Source organism: Trachypithecus francoisi, unplaced genomic scaffold (genome assembly GCF_009764315.1).
Source record: "Trachypithecus francoisi isolate TF-2019V2 unplaced genomic scaffold, Tfra_2.0 Lachesis_group0, whole genome shotgun sequence".
In the NCBI taxonomy this organism is placed as follows: Eukaryota; Metazoa; Chordata; class Mammalia; order Primates; family Cercopithecidae; genus Trachypithecus; species Trachypithecus francoisi.
This window is the reverse complement of record NW_022681453.1, coordinates 186,788,864-186,809,743: the sequence shown is the minus strand read 5'-3', so window position 1 is coordinate 186,809,743 and position 20,880 is coordinate 186,788,864.

Sequence of the window (20,880 nt, the reverse complement as noted above, 5' to 3'; positions counted from 1 at the left end):
TCTCTCTCCCTGTTCCCCTTCCTGCCCTCTGTGTTCTAGTGGACCTACCTCATGCTTTTCCACCTCCACATCTTTAATTGCTAGGAAATCCACCTCTTCTGGCCTACTTAAAATGTCTGTGATACAAATCCTACTGTCCTTCAAAGCTAGTTCAGGCAACACTTTCTCCCAAAGACTCCTCTGATAGTAGAACCGTTGTTTTTGTTTATGGTTTTGTTTTGTTTTGTTTTGTTTTGTTTTTGAGAGCTCGGTCACCCAGTCTGGAGTGCAGTGGTGCGATCTCGGCTCACTGCAACCTCTGCCTCCTGAGTTCAAGCAATCCTCCTGCCTCAGCCTCCCAAGTAGCTGGGATTACAAGCACCACCACCACGCCCAGCTAATTTTTGTATTTTTAGTAGAGATGGGGTTCTGCCATGTTGACCAGGCTGGTCTCAAACTCCTAAACTCAGGTTATCCACCCACCTTGGCCTCCCAAAGTGATGGGATTACAGGCATGGAGCCATCGCGCCCGGCTGAACCATTGTTATTGTAACTCTCCTCCAATTTCCTATGTGTCTCTTCAGGTATCTAATACTTCATATCTCATATTAGAAGTAGTGGTAGTAGTAATCATAAAGTAGTGGCAGTAATGCTGTCATGTGTTTGCTGTATTGTGAGTTCTTCAAGGCCATTTAGTGTTTTGAAATCACCTTGGTTATAGTAAGCATCAATAGGCAATTGCTAAGTGAATAACTAGTCATTTGTCCTAGGGTTTCAGGCAGGTCCAAAAGAGCAAAAGAATGGAAATATCATGCCATTTCTTCTGTCTTCTTCTACCAGCTGTGTAGCATTTCTTTGCATTTGGTTAATATAGCAAGTAAGTTTCAATATCAGTAGCTTTGTAAACTTGACAAGTAGAAATCTCAAGAAAATACTCAAGTGGTTTTTCAAAAACATAAAACACCAGAAGAACATGTTGTATCTCTATATAAACCAACTTACCATCCTACATTGGGCAACTGGCCTCCTCAGATCCAGAGGAACTGTTTGCTCTAAAATTAGAGCAAAATGAGTTTAGATTAAGAGCACTTTAAGGCCCCTTCAAAACCTAGCCTTCTTTAATTCTTAAATGAAGATAAAACCAAATTTGGTTTTCAGGGACTTCAGTTGTTGTGTTTCAGATATTATAATGTCGAAGTACCATAACAATTATTAATGCTTATTTACAGAGAGCTAATTCTGATTCTTTCTTGGTTCTTACATCATCCAATCTCTTAGAGTATCATTTTTTCTTTCTGGAACAACTTAACGCCAAAGCCTTTCTCTCTGAGCTGTTTGCCTTCTGAAGTGAACACATGCTTTCTGCAGCCACAGCTGGCCCCAGTTAACCTTTCTGCTAGCCCCCAGTGCACAGGCCCACAAGACTCAGCAATCCCAGCTTCTGAAGGAGCCCATTGTCACAACAAACAGTTAACAATTAAATTTTCTTGCACGCTAGTTCTAAGTTAGGCAAGTGCCACTTTATTCTCAATGTATATCTCCAGTTCCAATTAAATGACCAACTTTTAATACATTCAGTGGAAATTGTATTGATAATCTATTAGGTACATAGTTATACCTTGTAAACTGTGGCTGTTATAGAACATATAATGAGCCATAATACAAACAACTAGCATTTGTTTTCAATTTTACTGTTTATGAATAATTTCCACATACCTGTGGAATTCATATCAATGATTGTCGAGTTGAGTTTCCAATGTGTTATAGTTAGGAAGCATCAACAGAGGCTTGCTCCTTTCAGCTTTGTTGTGGTCAAAACAGTGCAGAGTCCTGTAGTGAATCCTGCTGCACGGATATGGGTAGAGGCCATTCTACGCTGTTCATTCAACCACAGGTGATCACTCTGTATATTTATATATTGTCTCAACTGCCCAAATACAAATCAGGTTTTTCTTTCTCCATGAAGCCTTTGTAGATCCCCACCTCTCCAGACAGAAATATCTTTCCTCTTCTGAATGCCCATAGCACTTTTGCTATAACTCATTTATTAGACTTTTCATTTTTATGTTTTTAAAATTTTTAGCTGGGCATGGTGGGCCATGTCTGTAATCCCAGCACTTTGGGAGGCTGAGGCGGAGGTTGCAGTGAGCTGAGATGGCGCCATTGCATTGCAGCCTAGGCAACAAAAGCAAAACTCTGTCTCAAAAAAAAAAAAAACCCAATTGTTTATTACATTTTTTCTTCTGTTTATTTAATTTTTTTAAACTTTTATTTTAAATTCAGGGAGTACATGTGCAGGTTTGTTATTTAGGTCAATTCATGTCATAGGAATTTGTTGTACAGATTATTTCATCACCCATGTACTAAGTCTAGCACCCATTATTTTTCCTGATCCTCTCCCTACTCTCATCCTCCACTGTCCAATAGGCCTCAGTGTCTGCTGTTTCCCTCTATGTGTTCATGTGTTTTTATTATTTAGCCCCTACTTATAAGTGAGAACATGTGGTATGTGATTTTCTGTTTCTGTCTTAGTTTTCTAAGGATAATGGCCTCCAACTCCATGCATGTTTCTGCAAAGGGCATGATCTCCTTCTTTATTTATGGCTGAATAGTATTCCATGGTACATATGTACCACATTTTCTTTATCCAGCCTGCCATTGGTAAGCATTTAGGCTGATTCCATGTTCTCTATCCTTCACTAGTCTATGAATGTCTGCCCTAGACCAACTGAATCAGACTCCAAGGATTATATGTAATCATAAAAAGCCTCATTGTTCACATGTGGAGCCAGGAATATCTGTGATCCACAGACAGGGAAGGCACCATATACATAAGTCCCATGTCCCTTGAGTGATTGTGGAATGTAGTGGTTAAGAACCCGGGCACTGACATAACTGACTACCTGGGTTCATGTCCCAGCTCTGCCACTTACAATTTAGGCTTTTGGCAAGTCACTTAACCACTGTGAATTTCAAATGTGTACATGGGATAATAGTGCCTGCCTCACAGGCTTATCATGGGTTTAAATGAGTCAACATGTATAAGCACTAGGAGTGCCTGGCACTTAGTGTGTGCTGTATGTCAGCTGTTATTGTCCCCTATGGAGAGCTGCATCCAGAAGCTGCTTGATTGAATACAGAAAACGATATACACAGACTTCTACTGCTATGAAGCACAACCACATGAATAATATACTTGTGTCACAAACTGCTCAGAGGCTTTAGGGAAACAAATTGATTTAGGTGAAGAAATCAGAGCTATCTATGGTCTTTACAAAACATCCATATTCGTATATGCATTGTCTCATTGTTTTATGTTTTTATAAAAACTGGCCACTTTCTCTCTGTGATAAACTTCATTCAGGCAGCGTGTAATTGCCAGGAAGCAGCAAGACCCGTGCATCTCTGATGACTTCACTGGCCTGACTGTGTCATGGTCTGAACTTTTATGGGTCATTTCCCAGTGACACATGACAGACTGGAATCCTAAAAGAAGTCTCAGTTGAGTGAGGCCAAGTCAGTGCACAGGGTACATATGAGTAAGCTGTGGGCAGGAGATTAAGCTTTACACTAGCAAAGATCAATGAAGAACTCAGATTTATTTTCTCTTTCTCTACAACTTGTATATATTTTGATATTTTTGATTCCCAAACTATATTTTTCTTTTCTTTTTTTTTTTTTTTTTTTGAGACAGAGTTTCTCTCTGTTGCCCAGGCTGGAGTGAAGTGGCACGATCTCAGCTCACTGCAACCTCTACCTCCTGAGTTCAAGTGATTCTCCTGCCTCAGCCTCCCGAGTAGCTGGGATCACAGGCACCCACTACCACGTCCAACTAGTTTTTGTATTTTTAGTAGAGACGGTGTTTCACCATGTTGGCCAGGCTGGTCTCAAACTCCGGACCTCAGGTGATCCACCCACCTCAACCTCCCAAAGTGTTGGGATTACAGGCATGAGCCACCATGCCCGGCCCAAACTATATTTTTCAAATGCTTTATCTTCCTTAAATATCAAAGAATAAGAAAATCAAATGTAATATCTTTAAGCCAAAACTGTCATTGGTCAGGGCAGTAGCATATTTTCAAAGATGGTCACAATAATCTCATTGATGCTCATGCACACACCTTTGTAATGTAACTTTGCTATTCCCCTCATAAAAAGGTGGAGTCTACTCACCTACCCTCTGAATTTGGGCCAACCTTGTGACTTGCTTTCACCAATGGAAGACTATGGCAGAAATGATGTTTTGCAACTTCTGAGCATAGGGCTTAAGAAGCTATGCAGCTACTGCTCTTAACTTCTCTTGCTGTGTATACATCTTAACTTCCATGTGAAAAAACCTAGGCTAGCCTGGTAGATGCTGGAGACACATGGCATTGTTGACAGTCAGTAGCAATTGGCTTTAAGCTAGCCTGCCAATTCACTATACCTGCATGGGTGTCCCAGGGTGAGTTCGTCAGAATGACTACTCACCTGAATCCAGTCCAAATTATTGACCAAGAGAATTGTGCACTATAAATGACTATTTTAGACCACCAAATTTGGGATTGGTTTGTTACATCACGAAGACTGACTAATACACAGTGCGTGCTGTGGAAAGAAAAAGTGAGGGTTTAATTTGGTGAAGGTATTTGGGCAGTTAGCAAGCCTCCTCGCCTTTACAAAGTGGTCTGAAATAGAAGTGGCCATCATGAGAGGGTGGGCACAAGCTCACCATAGAGGTAAAATACATAATGGGTGGTTCCAAGAGACAGAGTTGTCACGGCAGAAATACAGGCTTTTTGTTGAGATGAGGTAACTACATACTCAGAATTTGTAATTGCTGTGGTTTAGACACTGTTGGTATGCTTCCACCAAAACTCCTGCTGAAATTTGATCCCCAGTGTAGTGGTCTCGGGAGGTGGGCTTAGCAGGAGGTGTTTGGGTTATAGGGGAACAATCCCTCACAAATGGCTTAGTGCTATTCTTGTGTGGTAGGGAGTGAGTTCTTATTCTGGCAGCACTGGATTAATTCTTGCAGGAATGGATTAGTTCCCATGAGAGTGGGTTGTTACACAGCCAGGAGCCGCTTGGGTCTTGCCTCTTTGCATGTGTCTGCCTCCTCTTTGATCATTCATCACGTTTGGGCCCAGCACAGAAGCCCTCACCAGGAGCCAAGCAAATGCCAGCACAATGCTTTTTCTTTTTTTCTTTTTTCTTTTTTTTTTCTGAGACAAGGTCTTGCTCTGTCACCCAGACTGGAGTGCAGTGGTGTGATCACAGCTCACTGCAGCCTTGACTTCCCAGGCTCAAGCAATCTTCCTACCTCAGCCACTTAAGTAGCTGGGACTACATGCATGTGCTGCCATGCCAGACTAATTTTTAATTTTTTTTTTTTTTTTTGGTCAAGATGGGGTCTTCCTATGTTGCTTGAACTCCTGGGCAATCCTCCCGCCTTGGCCTCCCAAAGTGTTGGGATTATAGGCATGAACGACCACACTTGGCCCAACACAGTGCTTTTAAACTTTCCAGGCTGCAGAACTGTGAGCTAAATAAATGTCTTTTCTTTCTAATTAACCAATTTCAGGTATTCTCTTAAAGCAGTACAAAATAAACAAAGACAGTAATGAATCTAGTTTGTAAAATTGTTCATAATAGTCATTACATATAAAGTCCATTTTATAATTTACCAAATACTTTCAACCACGATTGACTCTAGAACAACATATTTGAACTTCATGACTCAGCTCACACATGAATTTGTTTGTTTGTTTGTTTGTTTGAGAAGAAGTTTCACTCTTGTTGCCGAGGCTGGAGTGCAGTGGCGCGATCTCAGCTCACTGCAACCTCCGCCTCCCAGGTTCAAGCGATTCTCCTGCCTTAGCCTCTCCAGTAGCCGGGATTACAGGCATGTACCACCACACTCAGCTAATTTTGTATTTTTGGTAGAGATGGGGTTTCTCCATATTGGTCAGTCTGGTCTCGAACTCCCAACCTCAAGTGATTCACCCATCTCGGCCTCCCAAAGTGCTGGGATTACAGGCGTGAGCCACCACACCCAGCCTCATACGTGGATTTTTAAAAATAAAACTTGTACGAAGTGTGCCTGCCTCTACTACTTCCCCTTCCAACTCTTTCATCTCTGCTACCTCTGTCACCCGTTAGACAGGAAGACTGATTCTTCTCCTTCTCCTCCTTCTTGGTCTACTCCAAAATGAAGTCAACAAAGAAAAAGACCTTAAGATCCACTTCCACTTAATACATAGTAAATATATTTTCTCTTCCTTATGATTTTCTTAATAATATTTTCTTTTAGCTTTTTTGTAAGAATATAGTATATAATATATGTAACACATAAAATATGTGTTGATTGACTGTTTGTGTTATTGGTAATGGTTCTAGTCAATAGCAGTCTATTAATACTTAATTTTTGGGAGTGTCAAAAGTTATATGTGAGCCATGTATGGTGGCTCATGCCTGTAATCCCAGCTCTTCGGGAGGCTGAGGTGGAGGATCATTTGAGGCCAAGAGCTCGAGACCAGCCTGGGCAACATAGCAAGACTTTCATCTCTTAAAAAAAAAAAAAAAAAAGAATCTGAGTGCAGTGGCTCATGCCTATAATCCTAGCACTTTGGGAGGCTGAGGCAGGTGGATCATGAGGTCAGGAGGTCGAGACCATCCTGGCTAACATGGTGAAACCCCATCTCTACTAAACATACAAAAAATTAGCCGGGCGTAGTGGGGGGCACCTGTAGTCCCAGCTACTTGGGAGGCTGGGGCAGGAGAATGGCGTGAACCCGGGAGGCAGAGCTTGCAGTGAGCTAAGATCATGCCATTGCACTCCAGCCTGGGTGACAGAGCGAGACTCCGTTTCAAAAAAAAAGGAGGTATGCATGGATTTTTGACCACCTGGTGGGTTGATTCCCCTAACGCCTGCATGGTTCAAGGGTCAACTGTACAATACTTCTTCTGATTTGGAATAAAAAGTTGTTAGAGCCACCCAAGGGCATAAATTCAGGGGTTTTCAAACTTGGCATCACAAAATTAGAAATGATTTTGGTGCTGTCAACACAACCTTCCATGTCATCTATTTTTAAATATTGAAGATCCAATTAAGATTCCAGTTGAATAAATCATTCAGTGGGAAATGACACACACATGGCTCAAACTATTCATTCATAAACAGAAACTGAAATCAGCTAATGAACCCCTTCTCCCCACTACACACACACACGAATTCAGGTTCCCAGATTTCATGATGGGAAGAATGGTGGTAAGAAAAAATTTATTGGCTGGGCACGGTGGCTCACACCTGTAATCCCAGCACTTTGGGAGACTGAGGCGAATGGATCGCCTGAGGTCAGGAGTTCGAGACTAGCCTGGCCAACATGGTGAAACCCTGTCTCTACTAAAAAAATACAAACAATTAGCTAGGCATGGCATTGGGCACCTGTAATCCCAGCTACTCGGGAAGCTGAGGCAGGAGAAGCACTTGAACCCAGGAGGCGGAGGTTGCAGTGAACCGAGATTGCGCCATTGCACTCCAGCCTGGGTGACAGAGCAAGACTGTCTCAAAAAAAAAAAAAAGAAAAAGAAAACATTTCTGTACCACCATCTCTACAGCTCCGTTGTATCTCCGTTTTCCACATATGAGAAACCTAGGCTCAGGTACTTGCTTCAAATCACTCAGCCTGGGCGAAACTCTAACACAGGCCTACTGATTCTCAACTCAGACCTTTCAGCCTTGCCAATGATGTTTGGGAACTTGTAACTCTGTTAAGTCAAAACTCAACCGCAGGTAAATTATATACTATATATAATTGCCTACTTGTTGCTGTAATCACCATAAACCAAGATTCATGGTTAATTTTTAAAGAGTAAAATGACCTGTGTTTTGATATTCTTGTATAAACACTTAATGCCCTAATATTAGAAAAGTAATGGCCTTCTTCCATCAGCAACCCACAAAAAAAGAAACAAATTTATGCTTGTGACCCAAGAGGTATAGAGGTAGAATCAAAAGTTGGAAGTAGCAGGAGATATATTGTAGCTTAAGTTTAAAAATACCTTTTTTAAAAATCTGTTTTTTTAAAACAAAACAAAACCAAAGAACAAACTCGGCAACTCCTGTCTCTAAAAGTGTCCAGACAGAATGGTAAAAATGGAACTCCTGGGCTGATTAAATGAGACTGGATAATCTGAAATGTAAGAATCTTATAAGGAAGTCCATAAAAGCTCACATCCTTGTTCTCAAGTGAGTATTACTGCTTTTATTGACTCTCAAAAAAAAAGGAGGTCTGTTGCAATTGTTTCCCCAAACATTGAAGAACCCTTTATTGGAGACTCTTATAGAACTTTAAAAAACATTGGATCTCCTCAGTTAGCCTGGCCCTTGAAATTCATCAGTCCTTTATATGTGAAAATATTTTACAAAAAATATTTATGGTCTTCAGAAGTCTTGAATATCCTTGGCTAAGTGCCTTTCATATTGTGGAGACAGGCTTGATAAGAGGAATAAAATTCTCTTGGTTTTGCCTGTTTGCGTTCTTTCACACATACCAAGGTAGGGAGAACTGAGGTAGGGAGGGGAAAGAAAAGGAAATATATTTTTATTGATCCTGGAGGGTATACTAGACACTGGGCTAGGTACTTTGCAAAGTTATTTCTTTAACCCTCAGAACAACCAGAGAGACAGCTAGTTTTATTCTCTCTGTTTTGCAGACAGGTAAACCAAAGTTCTGACAGGTTAATTTGTCCAAAATCACATTGCTAAAAAGAGTTAGCCGACCCTAAAGCCCCCACATTTCTTTTTCTTTTTCTTTTTTTTTTTTTTGGGGTTGGAGTCTCACTCTGTTGCCCAGCCTGGAGTGCAGTGGTACAGTCTCAGCTTACTGCAACCTCCGCCTCCCAGGTTCAAGTTCGACTGCCTCAGCCTCCCTAGTAGCTGGGACTACAGGCGCATACCACCATGCCTGGCTAATTTTTGTATTTTTGTTAGAGACGGGTTTTTGCCATGTTGGCCAGGCTGGTCTTGAACTCCTGACCCCAAGTGATCTGCCTGCCTCAGCCTCCCAAAGTGCTGGGATTACAGCCGTGAGCCATCATACCTGGCCCAAGCCCCAACCTTTCACCCAGTGGCCTCAAAGAAAGGCTTTAATGAAAGCAGCTCAATTTCTTTGCTGGAATTCAAAAGAATGATGCATTAGTATTCTTTAGTCACTTAATCTATGTCATCCACGCAAACCCTCACCACCTCAGGAAAGCCCCTGGGAAAGAAACAGCGTTCTGATTCAGCAAAAAATTCACCGGGTTGACCAAACTCACTTCACTCTGATCTCCAGTTTGCCCACTTGTAAATAATAGGATTTGGACTACTTGCTTTCTTAGGCCCTATTTCCAGCGCTAAAAATTTTCCATGGAGTCAAAGAAATTATTACCTGAGTAATGTGTGTTAAGGAATTTCTCTCAATAGCAGAGAATTCCTATCTCTGTGAGTTTTATTTTTAATCTCTTTCTTTTCTTTTTCGCACGTACATACTTCGTATGAGAGGAAGGTGTTGAAACGGGGACCTTTATTTATTCCCAAGGTGTTTTTGGCATCAGCAGGAACTTCTGTGAGAGCTTCCCCGAAACATGAGCATCACAGACACCTCTCACAGGGGATGTGAGCACAGCCTCATTCAGCCTTTGCTGAAAAGATAGCAGCCTGCCAGGTGGGGCTGGAGGTGACAGGGAATGTGATAGGAGACAGCTGTGAAGAGCTCAGTTAGCATGACAAGATGTCATTCTTGTGCAGACCCCAACTCAGAGTGTGAGGTCGGTCAACACATAGTCTTTCCAGGCCTCTGGTTTCTCAGCTCTAAAAGAAAGCAGTTGGGCTTACAGAAGGCTAAAGAAACTAATAAGGTAGCCCTTGCATGGCAATATAACTTCATTCGTTGATTAATAGACTTCAGTCCTTTAGAGCTGGATAAGAAAATGTGTCTTTTGGACTCTCTTTCTGCCTCATACATCATCTTGGACTAGTCTAGTCTATCTTGGGGACCATGTGTCTGTAAATTAGCTACTTCGTGGATTAACTGATTCAAGATTCCAACCCCAGGAGTGGAATATATCTTGCTCTTTATGCAGAAAGGTATTGCTTGACAATGGGCAAAGAACCCACTGGAAAACATCTAACATTGGACAAAAATGGCTATGGGGAGATGGGTCACTCACCACTGAGAATGGGACTTGCTGCCTCTCACAATGAGGCAATTGGTTTAGATTTAAGAACTGAGTCTCAAGGAGGCCAGAGACAGAGGCTGATCTCAACCCGTCCCACTGGTGCTTAGTCTGTCTTCAGTGATTCACAGCCGTCTGAGGGGGTTGTTGGACAAAGACCATTGGTCTCTAGCACTCAGAAAGCATTTTTATTAAACCTTTTGATTAGATTCTGGTTTATTCTCCTGCCAAGTCCAGGAATCCCTTCCAGAGCATTCCTGTCAAATGGTTGTTCCTTCTTCATTTCAACTTTTCAAGCAACCGGGAATTTATTGCTTGTGTGCAGCAACCTGTTTCATTTTTGGACAGCAAGTAGTTAGAAAGTTATATCAAGATAGTTGTCTCTCCATAACTGAGTAAAGGATGTCTTTTTTTTTTCTTTCCAAGATGGAGTCTCACTCTGTCACCCAGGCTGGAGTGCAGTAATGCAATCTCAGCTGACTGCAACCTCCACCTCCCAGGTGCAAGCTATTCTCCTGCCTCAGCCTTCCTAGTAGCTGGGAGTACAGGCCTGCACCACCACACCCGGCTATTTTTTGTGTTTTGAGTAGAGACAGGGTTTTACCATGTTGGCCAGGCTGGTCTCAAACTCCTGAGCTCAAGTGATCTGCCCACCTCGGCCTCCCAAAGTGCTGGGATTACAGTCATGATCCAAGCTTTGTAATAGAGGAATCATCTTTTTTTTTTTTTTTTTTAGAACCAGTCAGGATTGTTGGCCACGGCAACAGGAACAGACTGGTTATCTCATGTGAAAAGGGACTTAATTATGGCTTGACTTACAATTTTTTGACTTAAAATGATACAAAAGTGATATACATTCAGTAGAAAGTGTTAGGATACACTTATGATGTTGAGCAGTGGCAACCAGCCCCAGCTCCCAGTCAGCCACCCAATCATGAAGCTAAAAAAAACTCATACTTTATGGTGTAAAGCCAGATGATTTTGCCAAACTGTGGGCTGATGTCAGTGTAATCGGTGTGCTTGAGGTAGGCTAGACTATCCTAAGATATTTGGTGGGTTTGATGTATTAAATGTATTTTTGACATATGACATTTTTAATTTATGATGGGTTTATCAGGACATAAACCCATTGTAACTCAAGGAGAGTCTGTATATTGAAGTGATGATATTAGAACTGACTTAGGAGACTAAAAGCATGAGCTGGGGCAGGAGACAGGATCTATAGTCAGAGTCATGTCTCAGGAACATTCTGGCCCATGTGTAAGCACTCTAATCTCCTTTAACTGCAAATGTTTCCTCCATCTGCACCTCCTTTTCTAAAGAATCAAAGTCCTGGGAGGAAGTACGGGATTGGCCAACCTCAGGTCATGTGGTTCAGACTTGGCAAACGTACAGGTCAGGAGTCTCCCTCTCTCACCAGGCTGGAGTGCAGCTGCACAATCTGAGCTCACTGCAATCTCCACCTCCCAGGTTCAAGTGATTCCCCTGCCTCAGCCTCCTGAGTAGCTGGGACTACAGGTGCACACCGCCACACTCGGATTTTTTTTTGTATTTTAGTAGTGATGGAGTTTCACCATGTTGGCCAGGATGGTCTCAATCTCCTGACCTCGTGATCTGCCCACTTTGGCCCCCCAAAGTGCTGGAATTACAGGCGTGAGCCAGCACGCCCAACCCAGCCCTTCTTTTTCTAAAGGAGTAACCATAAAGACTTTGCCAGTGAACTCTCTGAGTGCATCCATAGATGGCTCACTGTTTTGTAACCTAATAGTGCCTGTGCAGACTAGGTGCCCACTGCCTGCGTCTGGGACAGACACATAGTTATTTTCCAGAAGACTGTTTTGAAAAAATGAAGAAATGAATTCTGCCATCAAATCCAGTGGTATCTTTCAGCTTGTTAATGCCACATAGGGCTTTATGCTTCTATTACCTGCACTAAAACACACCAGTGTCACTTAGTGAACTTTTTAATTGGCTTTTAAAATAGTAATGTAATCAGGCTCCTCATGTACAGAGATCTGCAGACAGGCTGAAAGGGAAAATGTGAATCACAGTTTAAATACATGCTTTTCAACTGCTTTGTAAGATAAACAGATGTATTAATTAGCACATACTTTAGGGTATGTTATATACTTAAATGGAGGAAAGCGAACAGAATATCATCTCACCAGAGGCAATAAAGATTTGAGCTCTGACCCTAGAAACAAAATGGCATCTTGTTTTCAGAAATGCCTAGCTGTGAGAACAATGAGTCAGGGGCTTAGAGGAATGATCTCTGGATTTATGTAACAAGAAGGCTCTTGTTCAAGTGGTATATAAGAACTAGACCACAGTCTTAGTAATGTGGGGAAAGCCTTTTAACATAGATCCATATGAAGAAATTCAGTAGTCATAGAGCTAAGACATTTTCAAAGGTCTTTAGTAACAAAATTGCGCTAATGTCCAGGACTTAAGAATAAAAAGATTTAGACTGAGGGTGGAGGTGAGTTCCTTGGTGTGCATTGTGTTATGCTAAGTGTTATTGAAATAATTTTTTAAAATGGCAGGTTCTCTACTCTGTAGGAGATGACATTTGAAGGGATCACATGGACACAATTATGGATTTAGTGCAGCATTTTTTTTAATGACTAATTAGTGTTTTTTTGTTTTTGTTTATTTTTTTAACTGAAAGATCAAAAGAACTCTATTCCTTAGAAGGAAGGAAATGTGATTCCTCCTTTACTTGACCTTTTATGGCATTCATTCTTGCCCACCTTGGGTAGTTATTTTTGTGTAGGTCTTGACTTACTGGACTTCAAGAATGAGAAAAAGGACTATGTCTCATTTCTTTCTACTCCATCCCACACATAATGCTTCCCTAGTACACAGAGAATTCTCTGTATGTGTGTGCTGAATGAATAATCAAAGTCAGTAGGGAAGACATAGGGCTCCTTTGAGCCCAGAAATAATCTTCCCATATCACTTTAGACGAAACTGTGTGAACTTGGCAAGTCAATGCACCTCTCTGGGGCTTCCCAATAAAATGAAATGATGAAACGTTGGTAAAATAGGGAATGGTAAGTTAGTTTCAAGTTACATGCCTACTCAGTCAATTTCTCTGGACTCTAAGTCTGGATGCTCTTTTTGGCCGGATTGCACACTTCTGATATGAGGAGGCATGACCCTGCCTGGTGGAAAAGAAACAAGCATTTGGAAGCCTTGTGTCTATGTCCTGCTCATCTGTAGGTTGTTGTATCTACATCATCTTAGAGAATGAGGAAGGAAATGACTTGTGAAAGAACGACATTAACAGAATGCAAACATTGTGACAGTCTTCGCCTGACCTTTCATGTAGGTATTTTCTTACCCTTTAGACGATTTCCTAAAAGAAAAGCCATGTTTATCCAGTGTTCAGGTGACACTGAGCAGAGTAGGCTGTGGTATACCCTGGATTTCCAAATGCAGGCTGATGGAACCTCATGCTTTGACTGATAAGAACCACCTAAAATGCTTGTTTTAGGTATGGCTTCCTGAGTCCCACCCTAAAATAAATGAATCAAAATCTTGAGAGTAGGGTTCAGGAGGAATATTTATGCTAAGAAAATTTTCTGAGATGATTCTGACATGAAGCCAAAATTGGAAAGCACTGTTTTTCGTGGCTGAATCATAGTCCAAAAGTATCTGAACAGGGTGAAACAAACAAGATGAAATGTCAGAGACAAATGTAAATCCCTTAACTTTACAATAACAAGAACTGGGAAATCCTAGGCTGGCAACAGCATGTGTAATACAACTGCAGCTTCAATATTTGGTTGCCTGTAAGCCCAGACTGAACCAACTCTGAGATACAGCTTACCAAAACAGCTGCAGCGGTGTCAGGCTGAAGGCATAGGAATACAATGCCGAAGCAAAAGACAGCTCTCTTTCCTAGTCTGTACTTTCAGAAGACAGCTGGACTGTGTTCTTGATTTAGTCGGTAATTGTTATTTTTAGTAGCAATATAGAGTAGCAGTAGTAGTAATAATAATCTTTTATGCAGCACTTCATTATTTATAAGTTTATATTCAACATTTTGTCCACCCTAAATAAAAACTTCAGTTTAGCTATGTTGATGCAGTAGAGCCCATTGGTGAACACACTACTCAAATGTACATATTTTATCCCCCAAGTCCTATGTCGTGTTTGGCAATGTGGGGAATTTATAGGCCAGGACAGTAAGAGAGCTGAAAACCATGCCATCGGAGAAAACAGAATTCCTTACCCAGGAGACGTCATAAGGCCTTGCCTGTTGTCACCGAAGGCTTGGTGGGTTTCCACAGGGAAGAGAGGACAGACTTGTCACAGGAGGCCTCAGAGGACAGAGCCTGACCAACGGTAAAAGTTACAGGGAGACAGACGTTGGCCCACACCTCGACCCAAAATATTTCTTAATCATCAAAGTCCCCTAAAGATGAAACAGACTGTCTATAGGCAGATTCTGGAGAACTATTTACTAGGAATGGATGGGGAAGAATTTGGGGTGGCTGACTTCAGAGGTCTTAGAAGGGACCCTGAGTTGTGCAACCTGGGCCCATGCAACCTTCTGATGATTAGGGCTGCTGAAACAGCAGGGCTGAAGGCAGGAGTTGTGGGATAGAATGGCCTCAGGTGTGGGAAGCTGCCACTGTGCACCCAAGTGACTGAGAGCCTCACCCCTTTGCCCTGTGACCTGCACTGGAGAAGCTCATACCTTAGCCTGAGCTAGCATATTGGGAGCAACCTGATCTCCTGTATGCTTTGCGGAACCGCAGCCTCTCTCCTTTTACATGTGTGTAGTGAGCCTTGATTTAGTCATACAATCACAGATTTCTAGAGCTTAGAGCCAACTTAAAGATCACTTAGAGAGAATTTGGTCCAACCTGGCCACATTATAGACAGCAAAACAGACAGTGAAATCTGTGACTTAAATCATAAACACCACTAAAAATTAGAGTTAGAGGCCAGGTGCAGTGGCTCACACCTGTAATCCCAGCACTTTGGGAGGCCCGAGGCGGGCGGATCACTTGAGGCCAGGAGTTTGTGACCAGCCTGGCCAGCATGGTGAAACCCCATCTCTATTAAAAATAAAAAGCATAGTCTGATGTGGTGGAAGATGCCTGTAATCCCAGCTACTTGTAGGAGGCTGAGGCATGAGAATTGCTTGAACCCAGGAGATGGAGGTTGCAGTGAACCGAGATCGTGTCACTGCACTCCAGCCTGGGCCATAGAGTGAGACTGTCTCAAAAACAAAACAAAACAAAACAAATAGAGTTAGAAGAGACCCTCAGGCCATGCCCCATCTGGTCGCACCCCTTCATTTTCCTGAGAAAAGGAGTGATTAACTAAGATTACTAAGTGAGAGATGGCATGGCCAAGACTGTAGCCTAGCCCCTTGTCTCTCAGTGTGGTGTTCCCGCTGCTGACACGTTCCATCTCCTCTTTTCCACTGAGGACCTGTTCTTTCTGTCTCTTCCACTAGGGAAAATACCCTCTGCTTTGGGATGCAAGGATGCTGGAGCTGAGCTCACAGGGGGCCAAATCTGTCCCTCTATGCCACGGTGCCACCTTCTCTGTGAGCCTGGCCTCAGGAGGGTGTGCAACACTGCTCTAACTCGGGATGCAAAGAAATTTCCAAGCACACAGTATAACATAGTTGTTTTATAAGCTGCAACTCACACTGCTAAATGAACACACTACACATTATTCCGGGTAATTATACATGCTAATTCCTCCCTGAATCATTTTCATGTGTGTATTTGTGCGCTTGAGCCCAGAGTTAGTATTATGGATGGAAAATAGAATTTAACTTTATAGTAGTGAATTTTTTAAAGAGGTGAGGAGATAAACAGTGTTTAGCAATTTTCTTCTCCTTCTTTCCTCCCTCTCACTTTTGCTCTCTCCTTTCCTTTTTTCTCGTCTTCCTTCCTTTCCTCCTGAATTTTCCAACTCAGGGCTGCAAGTATTCGTCAGCTGAAGAATGATTGTCCACACTGTAAGAGCTTGTACATACAGCTGCAATGCAAGGATGCCTTACTCTGCCTTTCAGCTTTTTTGCTCATCTCAGAACACGACTTTCTTTGTGAAAGTCTATGCCCAAAGCCAGTGCAAAATCCCTCTTGAGTCTGACTAACACCCTCATGTGTTAGGAAATTCTTATCTCTGCAAGGCCTAGCATTTGTAGTAACAAATACCAGAGGTTATCAAATAACTTGTCCTGTCTGTTTCAAAGATCTTCTTCGTGATTGCTCACCGCTCTTTGAGAAATTTTCCTTTCTTCGCTGGAATTCTCCATTGAGTACTCTACCCCAAAGGTGAATTTTTCTAGTGAGGAAATGTGATCTTAAAAAAACCCATGACTCCGTTTGCCATTTTTAGAAGGCAAAATTTTAGCAAACCAGAAGACCCAATCCACTAATATTTAATTGCCCCCAGGAAGTGTCTCTCTGGGACAAAAACTAATTTCCCCAAATGTACTTGAGAAAAAAAGTAGTTTGGAAACTAGTGATGTCACCTACTGAGAGATTGGAATGAATGCAAAGAGCAGGGACCACCTTGGGACAGAAGACCTGGGCTCGTCTTCCTTTTCCAGTCCTTCCGACATACTCTGCCAGGGCGGCCACTTTTAAGCCATGTGGCCTTGAGCAAGTGACTTAGCCTGTTTGCACCGCTGGGACATGGGGACAATACTACTACATACCTCATAAGTTTGTTTTAGTGAATAAATAATTTACTGGATCCAAAGCATAGTGAAAGAAGAGCTGAATTTTACTGTGTCTTCCCTGGTAACAGAAGAGCAGAAACATGGTTCTGGAGGCTGGATTCGGGCCATGCCCACATCAGACACTTGCAAAGAGCAATGGGCAGCAGAATGTTGGGACTGGCCAGACCTGCTCAAGGAGGGCTGGGAACAACAGGTGACTGAGGGTGCATCAGAAAGCTGGGATTTGCAATTCTCAAATGAAGAAGCAGAATTCACAGTGGGAAGTGGAGGGTTGGGTCAAACATTGCTTTGGAAGTTAAACCCTCTAACAAATTACCAGGATTGGAAAGAGTTTCAGCCTGAAAGATAGGAGATCACAACCTTGTCTCAGCATGGTAGGGACTTGTTATTTGATTGTGAACAGGTAATCTCCTCTTTCTAAGACTCAATTTCCCTGTTGCTTAATAAAAGGAGTGGGGTTGGATTGATAGATTTTTTCTTTTGACTCTGATATTCAGTGATTCCTGATTTGTGAACATTTGTTTCAGTGCTTAACAAAAAGAAGAAAGAGTATTCTGGATTATAATTTAAAAAAAGAAAGAAAGAAAATCCTTATGATTTAATTGAACTGGTGAACTGTGCACCATTTCTAGCAATCCCTTGCAAATGTTTCATAACAGTAGCAGCTTGCTCACCCTTTATGGTATATTTGTAGAAAAGGAGGTACAGATTGTAAGCAGGAAGACACTTGAAATGTTGAATATCTTTGAATGTCTGATAAGAAAAGGAAAAATAGGGCATGACATTTGACGTTAATTTTATTCATTCAATAAACATATGTCAAGTGCATACTGTGAGCCTCTGCACCTGGTTCATGTGAATTCCACCAGATTTGGGTCTTCAAGAAGTCACAGTCTAGTGTAGGAGAAAGGCAAGTAGTTTTAAAAAATCTGTTTAACAAGACGTAATGAAATGAGGGCTGGAGAAAGAAGAGATTAATCCCAACTGCGGGATTAGGAAAGACTTCATACAGGGTGACATGTGAGCTGGTCCTTAAAATATGAGTAAGGCTTTGACAAACAGGGAATGGGGAAAGGGGACATTCCAGGCTGAGAGAGTGATGTGAATAAAGGCTTGTAAGTGGGAAATTTGGGGTATTTTTAGGGCATGGAGGTAAAGCCGTGTCACAGAAACACAGAAGCCTGGGAAATCTCAGAGAAGCAACTAGGAGGGTAGAATTAGTTTGTTTTGATTTTTAGTTACTTTAATGGTAATGGATCTTCCTTATCATTTTTACTGGAGAATCTTACCCAGTATTCATTTGAAGGACAAAGGGTTATGAAGTAGCTGCTTGGGAAGATGATGTCAATATTTAATCATCCAGCAAAGTGTGATCTGCAGATGGGGAGCATACAGTCGTATAGAAGTAACAATATTCTTGAGAAATGAATTTTGGTTTTCTTATTTTGACTTTTTATTAATAGTAAGAAATCTATTGTAGTTCTCAGAGTGACCTACTGGGGACTTGGTGAGCATCGTGAAGAACATAGGCAAGTCATTTTGTGTCTTCCAGGCCTTTCTAGAGGAGTGACTTGGGGTGGCTAAAGGTGGTTTCTAAAATGAAAATTCTGTAGACACATATTCAAAGCTAATATGGCCTTGTTCCAAATGGACTCTATAACCTTAGCCCCAATCCTCTGACGGTTGGATGTCTTAGCTTCTTCCTCAGAAAACTGTGGCAATGCTACAGTGCCGAGTCACCCTGGGAGGCTGATGGTGGGGTGTGAGGCACACCAGAGCCAGCCTTGGGCTCACTGTCTCCCTGCCCTCCTCATTCTCCGAGTAGTGATGCTACTATCTATATCATAGGCTTACACAATTATTAAATAATTACTAAATTATTAAACATGGATAATAAGACCCCAAGAATGTTAGTGATTATGTATGATTATTTAAACATTTAGCCTTGTTTGGAGCACTGAATAGACATGTGCACAAAGTACATTCAATCCAAATACAACCAAGGCAGCTGGGTGAGGTGGCTCACGCCCGTGATCCCAGCGCTTTGGGAGGTCGAGGCAGGCAGATCACCTGAAGTCAGGAGGTTGAGACCAGCCTGGCCAAAATGGCGAAACTCCATCTCTACTAAAAATACAAAATTAGCTGGGCGTGGTAGTACGCACTTGTAATCCCAGCTATTCCAGAGGCTGAGGCAGGAGAATTGCTTGAATCTAGGAGGTGGAGGTTGCAGTGAGCCAAGATCACGCCACTGCACTCCAGTCTGGGTGACAGAGCAAGACTTTGTCTCAAAACAAACAAGCAAATAAAAAAATACAACCAAGGCACTAGCCAGCTCACACATATTTAGCACAAAATTTACCTGTAGGGCAACAATCAGAGAAACATAGGAAAGTGAACACTAATGAAATGTTGGAAGGATGATAAGGCTTTTTCTGAAGAACATTTTAGGGGGTAAAAAAGTGTAAGTTACAAAAACACCCTTCCCAGGTCTAGTTTAACACAAATCACTGAAATCTCGGGGTTGGAAGATGTCTTGAAAATTGTCCTCTCCACGCAGAGGTTGAGCATCCTTGGCACAGAGCCCCGGTACTCCAAGAGCTCCAGTCTCCCTCACAGATTTGAAAGGTTCCTTCTTGGGTGGAGCCACAATCTGCCTCCCTCAACTTTTGGAATCTTAGAAATTCAGAAATGGGGCCAGGCGCGGTGGCTCATGCCTGTAATCCCAGCACTTCGGGAGGCTGAGGCGGGTGGATCACAAGGTCAGGAGATCGAGACCCCATCTCTACTAAAAATACAAAAAATTAACTGGGTGTGGTGGCATGCACCTGTAGTACCAGCTACTCGGGAGGCTGAGGCAGGAGATTCGCTTGAACCTAGGAGGCAGAGGTTGCTGTGAGCCGAGATCACACCACTGCACTCCAGCCTGGTGACACAGTGGGACTCCGTCTCAAATTAAAATAAATAAATAAATACATTCAGAAATTGGGCCAGGTGTGGTGACTCACACCTGTAATCCCAGCACTTTGGGAGGCCAAGGCAGGCGGATCACCTGAGCTCAGGAATTCAAGACCAGCCTGGGCAACATGGTGAAACCCTGACCGTGCAAAAAAAATACAAAAATTAGCTGGGCGTGGTGGCTTGTGCCTGCAGTTCCAGCCACTCAGGAGGCTGTGGCAGGAGGATTGATTGCTTGAGCCTAGTAAGTGGAGTTGCAGTGAGCAGAGATCGCACCACGGCACTCCAGCCTGGGTGACAGAGCAAGACCCTGTATTACATAAATAAATAAATAAATAATTTAGAAATGGTAGAGCCCTTAAAGTTTATCTAAGCCCACCCCACAGAGTACAGAAATACCTTTTATAACCCGATCATGGGGCTTAGGGTCTCCTGGCCTCTACCTTGATATTTTCCCTGATGAGTTCCTCAGCTCTCCAAGGGAAAGCCTTTGCTATTATTGAGCAGGTCTAGTTGCTAGAAAAGATGTCCCTAGTTCTTTGTCAAGGTCCTTGTTCTTTGCCACTAACTGGCTCGATAGCTTTAGGCCCAATGAACTGACCTTTTGACATCTTAACTTCACAGAGCAAGACTCATCCACCTTTGATCTGACCACCCTTCAGATACATAGAAACCCAGGATTATCTTTTTTTCCAGTTAATTGTTCACAGTTCCTGCAGGTATTTCTCATTTTACCCCTTTCCCCAAACCCTTCCTCCTTCTGGGTCTCTGTTTTCAACCTCTGGCTCAAATGTCTCTCCCCCAACATCTTCCTTTTTGAATCCTACCATCCATAGAAACCTGAGTGGCATGTCACTTTTCCAAGACACCCTTCCTGATCCCCATTAGAAATGACGACCTCTTTATTCAGACTCTGGGTGTGCTCTGCCATTTACCCTCACCATTTTCTGCTTTGCTTACGTATCTGTGGTCATATATAGAAAGGAAATTTCATACTTTCTTCTCATTAACCTACATTTTGGGGGGCACTG